Genomic DNA, 13,560 nt, shown 5'->3' on the forward strand with positions numbered 1-13,560 from the left:
ATGACCGATGAGTGTATTATCCGCGCATGCATGTCCTGGTGCTCCCGAATGTACTATGGCCATGCTCATTGCGAAAGAGATGGAAATAACAATAACTGTGTCTGTGTGTCTATAATTGCTAATTATTAGACCTGGCAAACAGTTGACCCAACCCAATCCGTAAAACAGGGTTAGGGTCTCATATTTAGCAACCTGAATGTAAGAATGACCCGACCCAAACCAATTTGGAAAAATCTGAGTTGGGTTGGGTTGGGTTGGGTCATGGGTCAACCCGCTGATCTGATTATCAAGTCTAATTTGGATTATTTATGCATTGTTAGAAGTTTCTACCCTTTAATTTTTTTCTATTTAGTCATTACTCTTTATAGTTTACTCTTTAAATTGCTAAACGTTCATTTTTTTATTTTATATTTGGAATTTTAAGGTTAATTCCTTTAATTTTGGCATTTTTCATGTAGTTTTTCTTTTATTTTTTAATTTCAGTTATTTTTTGGGATGACCCAAATTGAACCATGGGTCAACCCTAACCCGAACATTTAGGGTTAGGGTCTAGTATTTGACAACCCAACCCGAAACTTAAGTTGAAGAGTCTTGACCGAACCCGAACCCGACCCACCCAACTCAATTGTCAGGTCTACTAATTAAGTTAAATAATCTCTTTCGCTTTTCTTAATGATTGTACGTAATAAAGGATTACCAAATGGCACTATTGCTAAGTAAGAAAAATATAGATAAGGATCACAAGCTCATTCTGAAATTGATTGTAGATTCTTTAGTGGTCATTGGATGATATAAGAGTCGATTGTGGCCTTAGTGGACCTTCTTGTTTCTTACTTACTCTTCTTTTATTTCTTATTTTTCTTCATCATGGGCCATTTCCTCTGTGTGGATACCCTATTTTTGCGCCCCTCAATCTTTCTATAGCATTTCAAGTTTCAAGCATGCTTCAACTAACTTCTCAGCTGACTAGAGGGCATTTTTTTTATTTTCACAAATGTTTAGACCTCTAGTATCCAACACCATAGGTATGTAGAGCCCAAAAATCCAAATCTAATGACACGGAAATCACCCAAATCCAACACCGATTACCCATTCTTCTTAAGACTCAAAGCAGAAAATGATTCTCATTGCTCGATCATATCATTTTGATCCTCAACCTTATCTCAAGCTAAATAAGAAATCCAACACCATGGGTACATAGATCCCAAAAACTCGAATCCAATAATACTAAGATCACACAAATCCGACACCATTTACTCTATCATCTTAAGACCCAAAGTCGAAATAGATTTCGATAGTCCAATCAGGATCATTTTGATTTTGAAACTTGTCCTAGGTCAAATTTGAAATCTGAGACCATTGGTATGTAGAGCACAGAATTTTGAATTCGAGAACACCATGATCACACAAATCCCATGTCGTTTACCACTTCATCTTAATACCTAATTATAGAACCAATTTTAATCATCCAATCGGGATCAGTTTGATCCTAAACCTTATCTTACATCAAAGCATAAACCCAAAATCATAGGTAGGTAGAGCAAAAAATCCAAATCCAAAAACTCCAAGATCACCCAAATCTAACACTATTTACCTCTTCATCTTAAGATTCGAATCCAGAACCAATTCTGATAAACCGATTGGGATCACTTTGATCCTAAACTAAACCAAAAATCTGATATCATAGGTACATAAAGCCTAAAAATCCAAATCCAACGACACCAAGATCACCCAAAAATATATGACAAAGACCCCCCTATACTTTGTTTTGCGACAAAGACCCCCTATACTATGACCATGAAACAAAGACCCCATTCTGTTAGCTTTCCCTTGAAATCCGCCATTACAATATTTTTTAATCCCCATACTACCCTTGTGATAACAATTTGGACAATTGGAGAAAAACAATAGCAGTGGCGGTAATCCCTTCTACCTCAAATTCCTTCACATTTCTCTTCTCCCTCTCTCTCTCTCTCTCTCTCTCTCTCTCCTTTATCTCTCTTCTTCCCCTTTCCCTTTCTCTACTCCCCTTTCTTCTTTCTACTTTCCTCTATTTTCTGTTCCACTCAACCATAACCACCACAACTCGTTGTAGCATCTAATTCAGTTGTTGAAAATAGATTACAAGGCCTGTTCCCAGGCCTCAAAGTTGCCTTACCAACGATGAAGGCTGGACTCGCGATCGAAATCAGCAAGATGGAGTATTATCATCAGGATATTTAATCCTCCCGTGAATGCATTGTATAGGGGGTTTTTGACAGTATGACAACTTAGCCGAGCTTGAATGGCTTCGAATTTCGTGGAGAAATCATTCTTAAGAGAGGACTCACAAAAGCTACAATCGATTTTTGGGGTGAAAGCGCACATAGATGATGTGTCCAAAACTCGAGAATTCCAACCAGAGAACAATAAGAATAACTCGATATTTCGTCCAGAGATGTTAGTTCCCACCAAAGTGAGAAGCAAGCCTTCCCGCACTGCTCCAAGCAATTGGTTTTTAAGACTACTCGTATTGTTGCTAGCAACATCATTGTCGGAATCTAACTGTCAACACAAATTTCATTTTAAATTTAGAGCACAAAAATTAATGAAGACAAATCAAATAAATTTAATTTTTTTAAATGTAAGAGGGATACAAACTCTTTTTTTTCTTTTTGTAAAGAAAATCCTTTGATTCTCTCGTCTTGGACAAAATCTGAAACCATGACTAGAACTTGCAATTATGAGAAGCAAATAATAATTAGCTTTGTGTGAACAAAAATCTCCTCATACTCAATCAATGATTAGAACGTGAACAAAGCAATATCCTCGCTTGTAAAAGATTTCTTTTTGGATGTGGCAACTTGGTAGTAGCTTCCTTGGCTATAGGAATTTGACGAATGATGTCCTTTTTATTGTAAAAAATTGACTGAATCCCTTTTGATAACAGGAATTTGAAGTGAAATTCCTTGATTGATGTGGTACGAAGTTGTAGCAATATCGGTGCTTTGGTAGTTGAAGAGTTAGAGTCTTTATTCTTTCTTCCTTGATCTTGGTGCAACCGCCCCTTCTTCTTCTCTTTTTTTAAAAAAAAAAAAAAAAAAAGAAACAAGAATATGACAAAAGGCCAAAGAATTGAGGAGACAAAGTATGAGAACCAGAGAGGGAACTCCAAGGAAGGGAGCCGAAGGAAGTACTTCTCCTACTCTTTGATTTATAGTATTAAGTGAATCCACCCAATAAATTCAAATTAATTTGAATTTGCATGCTTGCCATTTATTTAGCCATAATTTAAAGTTGATTGACATGGGACCATTGACATGGAACCCACGAATCTTGATGATTCGGTGATCAATTTGTGATCTCCTTTTAGAGGCAAATTAGCAGAATAGATTATATACTTAGATTTGTCTCCCGATTATTTAAAGCCAAGTGCCACTTGGCAAAGGGGTAGGGCCCACATATCGTTTAGCCCATTAACCACCATTATTTCCTTCCATATTCGATCAATTAAGCCCATATAAAATCATAGTTTCCTTTTAAATAGGATCTACCAAATCATAATTAAAATTTTATCAATTTGTGATTTTCTTTCAAATTTGATCTCCCATATAAGACTGGTACACTCGGAAATCAATTGATTAAATCACTTCCTTTAATTAGTCTTCCATTAAACCCTACTAGTATCTCTTTAGGCTAATGGGTCAATACACTGGGTCCCACCTTAAATCTTTCTTAGTGGGCCCAACAACTTCTTCAACAATGTTTCCTTGGGCTAACGGGCAAATAAATTTGGTGCCATCTTAACTCTTTCTTAGTGGGCCAATAGCTCATTTTTTCATTCAATCACATATTGGGCCTTATTTACTTCCCTTGTTGGGCCAAAAAATTACATATTAACAAATGCCCACCAAGTTGGTGGTTGTTATTGTAATTGGTTATGCAACAACAGACTTGCAAAGTTTATACTCTTGCAGGATAGGAGTAGAGAATTTTCTCTCTCCTTTTTTGTACCATCAGTAGTTTATACTCTTGCCGGTGATGAATGGAATTTCTTTTTGTTTTAGTCGTTTATAGATTATACTCGTGCGGACCAGGAGTAATATATAAATATTTTTTTTATTTGATTTGGCCATTCATAGTTTATATTCATGTGGGCCAGGAATGATACAAATAATTTATTTTGTGACTGTACCTTTTTAGGTTGCCTGCATACCCTTAGAAGGATCAAGTCATGACGTAGTTCACAAAGTGATTTGTACTTGCGACTTGGGGCTTTGTAGATAGTTTAGGCTCTTATTAGGAGCACTTAGTTGATAGTTTAGGCTCATGTCCGGGAGCGCATTTTGAATTGATTATTTGGTTGAACAGTTTATACTTATACTTAAGAATTTTGTAGCAAATTTTGAGTGGTTTTAGAATGATTAGTAGTTTGTACTCATATACTTGGAGTTTTACAAACACCTTATGCTCGTATCCGAGAGAAAATTTTGAGTAATTTCAAAATGATGAATAGTTTATAATCATACTCTTGGAGTTTTGTAGACAGTTTATGCTCGTATCTAGGAGTAAATTTTGAGTAATTTCAAAATGACAAGTAGTTTATGCTCATACTCTTGGAGTTTTGCAAACAATTTATGCTCATATCTATCTGGGAGCATATTTTGAGTAGTTTCAAAATGACAAGTAATTTATACTCATACTCTTGGAGTTTTGCAGACAGTTTATGCTCGTACCCAAGAGCAAATTTTGAGTAGTTTCAAAATGACGAGTAGTTTATACTCATACTCTTAGAGTTTTGCAAACAATTTATGCTCATATCTAGGAGCATATTTTGAGTAGCTTCAAAATGACGAGTAGTTTATACTCATACTCTTGGAGTTTTGTAGACATTTTATGCTCGTACCCGGAAGCAAATTTTGAGTAGTTTCAAAATGACGAGTAGTTTATACTCATAATCTTAGAGTTTTGCAGACAATTTATGCTCATATCCGGGAGCATATTGTAAGTAGTTTCAAAATGACAAGTAGTTTATACTCATACTCTTAGAGTTTTGCAGACAGTTTATGCTCGTATCTAGGAGAATATTTTGAGTAGTTTCAAAATGATGAGTAGTTTATACTCATACTCTTGAAGTTTTGTAGCCAACTTATGCTCGTATTTGGGAGAATAGATAATTTAGGTTCATGGGGAATAAAGCAGCTTATACTCATGCCCTAGAATCTTATAGACAATTTAGGCTGATATATGTGGATTTTCTTTTCTCTATTAAATAGTTTAAGCTCATATCTGGGAGCACTGATATTTTAAGCTCATATCCAAGAGCGCAGATAGTTTAAGCTCATATCAAGGAGCACATTTGAGTTATTTTGAAAGAATGGAAGTTGAATATTTTATACTCATACTCAGGAGTCTTGCAGACAGTTTAGGTTCATAGGGTGTAAAATGGGTTATACTCATGCCCTAGAGTGTTATAGACAGTTTAGGCTCGTATCTGAGAGCAAACTTTGAGTTGTTTTGGAAATTGAATAGTTTATACTCATACTTGGGAGTCTTGTAGACAGTTTATATTAATATCTGGGAGCACATTTGATTTACTTCTGAAGTTGAATAGTTTATACTCGTACGCAGGAGTCTTGTAGACAATTTATACTCGTACCTAAGAGCATAAATAGTTTAAGCCCATATTTAGGAGCAAATTTTGAGTGTTCTTTTTTTCTTCTAATAGATAGTTTAGGCTCATATCCAGGAGTGAACTTTGAGTGTTTTTTATTTTTTTCCTAATAAATAGTTTAGGCTCGTATTTGGAAGCATAGATAGTTTAGGCTCATATCCAAGATCAAACTTTGAGTGTTTTGTTTTTTCCTAATATATGATTTAGGCTCATATCTGGGAGCATAGATAGTTTAGGCTCATATCTAAAAGCGAACCTTCAATGATCTTTTTTTTTCCTAATAGATAGTTTAGGCTTGTATTTGGGAGCATAGATAGTTTAGGCTCATATCCAAGAGCGAACTTTGAGTGAGTTTCTTTTTCTAATATATAGTTTAAGCTTGTATTAGGAGCATAGATATTTTAGTTTCATATCCAAGAGCTAATTTTGATTAATTTGATTCATTTTCTTTTCGTGTAACATGTGATTGTATGTACAACTACACATCTTCTAGAAAAGAATTCCTTTTGTATGTACTCTTATAGAGTAATTGGAAGTCGAGGGACTTGTTTCAAAGCTTCATTAGTTACCACTCGCGATGGTTGGATAGCATTATTCTTACCTTGTCATTTCTTTCTTTTGAGGGGTTTCTATAATCAAACATTCCTTTTAATTTGCTTTGATTGCCCACAAGGTAGAGTGGATTGATGTGTCGCATGACGCTCTCGACGTGTAATGATCGTTCAATCATCTTTTGAGAGTGACGTGATGAACCGAGTAGAAGGAATTTCCTTAGGACTTAAGACCTGTGCTCGTGCTTGATTTAGTATTAGCCCTATGTATGGCAACAAGTAGAAAGGTCACTAGGGATTTGTGTTTGATTTAGTGATGCCCCCATTGTAAGTGCATAGATGACAGGATGGTGAGGGCATTGGAGAGATTCAAGTTCACATGTTGGTGGTTGTTATGTCCTCACTTGGATCTAATTCGATTACTCCTGACTTGGCCAATTGCATTATCTTGTCTTCGATGACAAAACATTTCTCAATTAGGTGGCTAATTACCCGATGGTAATGACAATAATTCAAATGATCAATTTTTCCTTCCACTTCTAGGCGTTTACTATCAGGAAGCTCTATAAGCTTTTCGGTTAGAAGGACATCCAACATTTCCAGGACACCTGAGTTAGGTAATGGGTACACCTTCGCTTCTAATTCCTTAAGAGTGAGCTTTGGGCTTTCTTTCCCTTGCTGAATATTTGATTTCATTTCTTTCTTGCTTTTTTTCTTCCCAAAAACCTTGAAAGGAGCTATTAATGTTGCTAGAACTTGCATAGACCTAGACAATTTTGTCTCATTTTCACCACCTTTCCTTTCCTTTCCTTTTTCCTTTTGGAAATCATCCAGGTGATGTTCTCCAAAGGTAGTCGATATAAGTTTCATATCATGAGTGCGAGTGGCCAATTCCTAAAATGTTCAGGGTTTTATTTCATTAAGGATGTAATGTAAACCCCAACGTATGCCTTGAGTACAAGTATCAATGGTTGAAGCTTTTGAGAGCTTGTCTCAACAATTAAGGTAGAGATTTTTTCACCTGTCGATGTAATTAACAACTAGTTCATCCTTCTTTTGTTTTGTGATGGTGAGTTTATACATGCTTATAGTATGCCTAGTACTATAGAAATGATCCAAGAACTCTCTTTCTAATTGGTTCCAACCATCGATTGACCCAGAAAAGAAGTCAGTGTACATACCAAACACGTTCCCTCATAGGGATCACACAAACTATTTTACCATCAACTCATCATAGGTCCTGGCATTGTTGCATTTCTCCATGAAGTGTGTAATGTGTTGCCTAGGGTTACCTTTCTCGTCGTATTGTTGAAACTTTGGGGGTTGGTACCCTAATGGCATAGAAATTATTGACTTAGTATACATTGAGGATGACTGTGGAACACCCCCATACTGAGCACACATCGTGTTAGCTATCATGTTTTGGAGTTGTTGTACTAAGAGGGAGGCAACCGAAGCATGTTGGGCATCTCGTATGTCAGTATGTTCCGGCAACTTCTCTCGGGGAGGTCTACTTGCGGGGTGAACCTTGGTGGGTTTGAAGGCCCCTGGCTGGATGTCGTTGTTTTGTTCCATTCGGTTCATCAAAGAAGCAATTTTAAGGTCCTTCTCTTCCACTGTCTTTATTAGCTTGGTGATGGCCGCAACCATCTCAATGAGTTGTTCTTCCACTATAGTAGCTCCCACCATCATAACGGGTGCTACCAAAGTGTAGGAGTGAGTCTCCATGTAATCAGGCCCTCCGGTCTTAGGAGAGTTGGGATGGGAGCCAGACCTTGAGCTGGTACTCGATTCTCTGTCTGACATGGGCATTCCTCTACTTCGATGCTCAGTGGATTTGTTATGACGAACATTTCCGTCGAGGCTACCCCCCTCATATTAGCGTTCTTTGTCGTTGGCAACCTTGAAGGTCCCTCTTGGCATTTTGAACTTTTGAAGGGACCCCTTGAGTTCCATAAAAGGCAAGAGATGCAATCAGATGTGAATCCCCGGACCTTGTCATAAAGCGGGTGGTTGGCCTCTCATAGTTGGAGGCTAAAAATACACTTGATCCAAATGAGCTTGAGCTATATGTGACGTTTTTCTTTTTTCCGACAACACTTGAAATATCTTTAGAGCCATGTGTCCAAACCGTTTGCAAAAACAAAGTTGATGTGCTGATTTGAGAGATGAGAGGAAAGAGATGTCCCACTGGGCGTGCCAGAAATTTGTCTTGGAGCACAAAAATTAATCAAGACAAATCAAAGAAATTTAATTTTTTTTACAATGTAAGTGGGATACAAATTCTTTTTTTTTTTTCATTTTTCATAGAAAACCCTCTGATTCTCTTGTCTTGGACAAAATCCAAAACCGCGACTAGAACTTGCAATTATGAGAAGCAACTAACAATCAACCTTGTGTGAACAAAAATTTCCTCGCACTCAATCGATGATTAGAACGTGAACAAAGCAATATCCTCGCTTATAGAAGATTTCTTGTGGCAACTTGGTGGCAACTTCCTTGGCTACAAGAATTTAACGAATGATGTCTTTTTTATTGCAGAAAATTGAAGAATTCTTTTTGGTAACAGGAATTTGAATATCAAAATTCCCCCGGTTGATGTGGTACAAAATTGTAGGAATATCGGTGCTTCGGTAGTTGAAGAGTAGGAGACTTTTTCTTTCTTCCTTGATCTTAGTGCAACCATCCCTTCTTCTCTTTTTTTTTTGAAAAAAAGAAACAAAAATATGGCAAAAGACGGAAGAATTGAGGAGAAGAAGTATGAGAACCAGAGGGGGGAGCTCCAAGGAAGAGAGCCGAAGGAAGACTTCTCCTAAAAAAAGAAACAAAAATATGGCAAAAGGCAGAAGAATTGAGGAGACGAAGTATGAGAACCAGAGGGGGGAGTTCCAAGGGAGAGAGCCGAAGGAAGACTTCTCCTTCTACTCTTTGATTTATAATGTTAAGTGAATCCACTCAATAAATTCAAATTAATTTGAATTTCCATACTTGTCATTTATTTGGCCATAATTTAAGGTTGATTGACATGGGACCCCATAATTTAAGGTTGATTGACATGGGACCCACGAATCTTGATGATTGATCAATTTGTAATCCCCATTTAGAGGCAAATTAGGAAAATGGGTTAGATACTTAGATTTGCCTCCCAATTATTTAAAACCAAATGCCACTTGGCAAAGGGATAGGGCCAACAAATCATTCAGCCCATTACTCACCATTATTTCCTTCCATATTCGATCAATTAAGCCCATATAAAATCCTAGTTTCCTTTTAATTGGATCTACCAAATCATAATTAAAATTTTATCAATTTGTGATTTTCTTTCCAATTTGAAATGACTGGTACACTCGAAAATCAAGTGATTAAATCATTTCCTTTAATTATCTTTCCATTAAACCCTACTAGTATCTCTTTAGGCTAATGGGCCAATACACTGGGTCCCACCTTAACTCTTTCTTAGTGGGCACAGCAACTTCTTCTACAATGTTTACTTGGGCTAACGAACCAATAAATTGGGTGCCATTTTAACTCTTTCTTAGTGGGTCAATAGTTTCTTTTTCATTCAATCACATATTGCGCCCTATTTACTTCACTTTTTGGGCCAAAAATTAACATATTAAAACCAACGTTGCGACGGGTTCCGGTAAGAAGAGCACGAAGGGACACCGAAGAAGAGAGTTCAGACAGTGCAAGTGCCAATGGCGAGAGGCGGAAATCCCTGCATTGTGCCACCGACAAGACACCGCAGTGGGGGACCGGGCCCATGGGTCCGAAGACGCTTTGCAACGCAAGCGGTGTCCGGTACAAGTCAGGGAGATTGGTTCCACAGTACCGGCCGACAGCAAGCCTGACATTTGTTCTCACGAAACACTCCAATTCCTTCACACCAACCCAATTTTTTACGCATCTAGCGGTGAGGATTATTTAATCCATCACCACGCTGGGCCCGATTTCTGATAGCTAATCTGATTGATCAGTAGGGTTTAGTAGATTCACTCGTGCAGAACTCAATTCAGCTCGATAGCTTAGCAGACATAATTCTCCGGAGAATTTCCGTAATTTTCTGATTATCTTGTTGTAAGAGATCTGATTTTGGTCTAACTTTGAAACTTCGTAGGTTATAAATTCTCTGTCGCAGAATTACCGAGCAAAAGAAAATAGGGGAAGAAGCATAAGGTGGATATGGTACTGAACTCAAATGTTTCTATTCCTTTTTTTTTCCTTGTCAATTTTTTTCGCTTTCCATTTCGGCTGAATTGGGCAAATTCTGGAAGCAAATATTCCCATTTTGGAGAAATATTTGTTTTGTTTGCACTCTCGTTTTAGCGTTTTAAAGCTTCCTAGGGAAGAAAATATGTTGTGCAGTTTGCACTCTCTTGTGCTAGTTCTATTGTGATAATTGATAAGGCCCCCCAGAAGAACGTCCACCCTTTACTGAAATCTCAGGTTTGGCTACTCGAAACCAGGTTTGATTGGTTGGACCATTAGAATTTCAATTATCATGTCATCGGAGACAACTGATAAACAAGAAGCATATGGCGGCTATGGCCGAGAGGAAAGGAAAACAGAAGAAAGCAAGAAGAAGAAAGGGGAGGAGAGAAAGGGGAAGGGGAAGGGGAAGAAGAGAGATCAGGGGAGAGAGAGAGAAATGTAAAGGAATTTGAGGTAGAAGGGATTACCACTGCTGTTGTTCGTGTATTGTGAGGTCCGAGAAAATGAATAGTGTTTTTCTCTCAATTTGTCCGTGGTTATAAGTTACAAAAGCAGAAAATGAGTTTTAGCTACAGAAAACTTATCCGTGGCAAAAAGGTGAGCTTTAACTACAGATAATTTGTCTGTGGTTAAAAGTTATTCGGTCCATCGTTAAAAGATGTTTATAGCCACGGTTATAATGTATCCGTGGCTATAAGTTACAAAAGCAAAAGTTGAGATTTAGCGACAGACACTTTGCCCGTGGTTAAAAGTTATTACGTCTGTGGCTAAAAGATATTTATAGCCACGGTTATAAATGTATCTATGGTATAAGTTACAAAAGTAGAAATTGAGCTTTAGCTACGGTATTAATTACTTTTTTAAAGTAAATTAAGAATTAAGAATTTATTAAAGTAAATGAATATAATTAAAATTATTAGCTCATTACTATTGCATAACAATAATAATTAACGATTTCTATTTAATAATAATTAAACTATAAAATAAATTATTAATAATTTCATAAGTATATAAATAAAAAAATAATTTCTAAAACAGAAATAAATAGTATTAATTATTATTTGATTAATTAAAACTAATCATCAAAAATTAATTTAATTATTTAAGTAAATTAATAATTAATATAAAATAATAAACTAAATATGAAAACTACTAATAGTAAATTAATTAATTACCTATTTATGAAAATAATATTGACAACTAAACTAAATTATTTAAATTCATAAATAAATTAATAGTATAGATAAATAATTATTAATTATTATTGTATTAATTAAATAATAACTAATAATTTATTTAATAAATTATTTTAACAACTTTATCAATTTTTTGCTTCAAAGTGTAATTTTTAACTTTTTTTTATTTGTGAAATATGAAAAACTAAAATAAAATATAAATAACAACATTATTTATTCTATATATAATAAAACATATAACACTAACCAATGCATAGAAATTGAACGAGACTAGCTAGTCAGATTAGTGTTAAACCATGACCCAACCCTTAACCAATTTGATCATACACCTAACCCTATTTACTCCAAGAAAAAGCCAAATCCATCCACCAAACTGGTATAACCCAAAATCTAATGAATTGGTGTTGGGTAATTTTTTTGCTACCTATGTGTTTTAAAGTATTGAAAGCACCTTACCCTGCTATTTTTGCTATAAAACAAGGGTGATCAATTTAGTGAGTTGGAAAATTTCACTCTTTGACCTAGATTTTGTGTTTAAGCCCTGGCCGAGGCTTGGGCCCTCATTAGAGCCCTAAATTTTAGGGTTGGGCATAGGCCAAATACTTTAAACCCGTCATGGGTTTAACTTGACCCACAAGCAATGAAAGCTAGGGGTACTCAAATTTGGTTACCGAAATGAAAAACAAATTGAACCAAACTAAATAAGCAAACTTAGTTTGATTTATTTGATTCTTGGTTTGATGGTGGCTTAGTTGGTTAAATCTCTAGTCATTGTAGCTAAGACCTAGGATCAAAATTCAATTGCCACTAGGGTTGGGGGATATGGTACCTCCTGTTGTATAGGCCCTCAAGCATATATATATATATATATATATATATATATATATATATATATATATATATATATTGATTATCAAATTAAGTAATAATGTTTGGTATTGTTATATATTTTATAGTTTAGTATTAATCAATAATTATTGATTATTAATATACTATTAATTAATTAATATCAATAAATAGCATTGGTATGGTACCATTAATAAATAGTTGCTTAGCCATTTATAAATATTTTATTATTTATTAATAAATATTAAGAAGTAAGCAATAAAAATACGTGACCGGCCGATTCATATATGAACTAGCCGAACCGTAACTCAATTTGGTCATACCCCTAAATAAAAACCCAAAAACTGCCAAAAAGTCCAAATTAATTTCAAAATCTCTAACCTTCCCTCTCCCTCCCTCTTTCAACATTAGGGCATTTGCATGATCTGATCAAAGAACCACCCTCCTTCTTTCAATGGCCGAAGAACCATCCTACGGTGAGATAAGTCACCACCAATCATCAGTAATCTCTCTCCTCTATTCTTTCCATCGTGCCTCCCTCCCCGTCAGCCCCTCTTCGTCCTCCTCTACTGCCAAATTGAGTATCAAGCAACTCTTTCTTCTCTATTTTGCGTTGATGGCTTTTTAATCTAGCTAAGCTTTTCTTTGCTCCTGTTGATAGTGTCTTAATTACTATTAATAGGCAAGGTCATTTGGTTATAGCAATTGTGTCATCTAACATAGTCAAAGGTGGGGAAAGGAGTAGAATTGGCATGGATTAAGGTATCAATTCGATACTCCCGATACGGGGCATATCGTATCCATATCCATGATCAAGGATATAGGATACGCTATGATTGGATACTATCCTAGAGTCATGTTTATTGATATGAAACGCCTCTATATCAGGCAGTATCACACCATATCAATGGATACGATTCAATACACACCAATATGGAAGTGTATTTGTGTCAAGTTTGAAAATTTGTGCATTGATCAATACTTTTGGATTGTCTTTCATCTTTAATAAAAGTTGAAAATAATATTATGAAAACTAAAATAAAAAATTTAAGATTTAACTTTTCAAAAAATTTAATAAAAATAATATATTTTATCTACCTTA

At 35.7% G+C, this 13,560-nt stretch overlaps 1 pseudogene; it reads left to right on the forward strand.

Moving 5' to 3' along the window:
- LOC148843443 (GATA transcription factor 12 pseudogene) lies at nucleotides 1-10,494 on the forward strand (annotated as a pseudogene).
- Nucleotides 10,495-13,560: the final 3,066 nt, after the last annotated feature.

This window comes from Nelumbo lutea, chromosome 8, assembly GCF_056320005.1.
Source record: "Nelumbo lutea isolate HS-2025 chromosome 8, American lotus-T2T, whole genome shotgun sequence".
NCBI classification, from domain to species: domain Eukaryota; kingdom Viridiplantae; phylum Streptophyta; class Magnoliopsida; order Proteales; family Nelumbonaceae; genus Nelumbo; species Nelumbo lutea.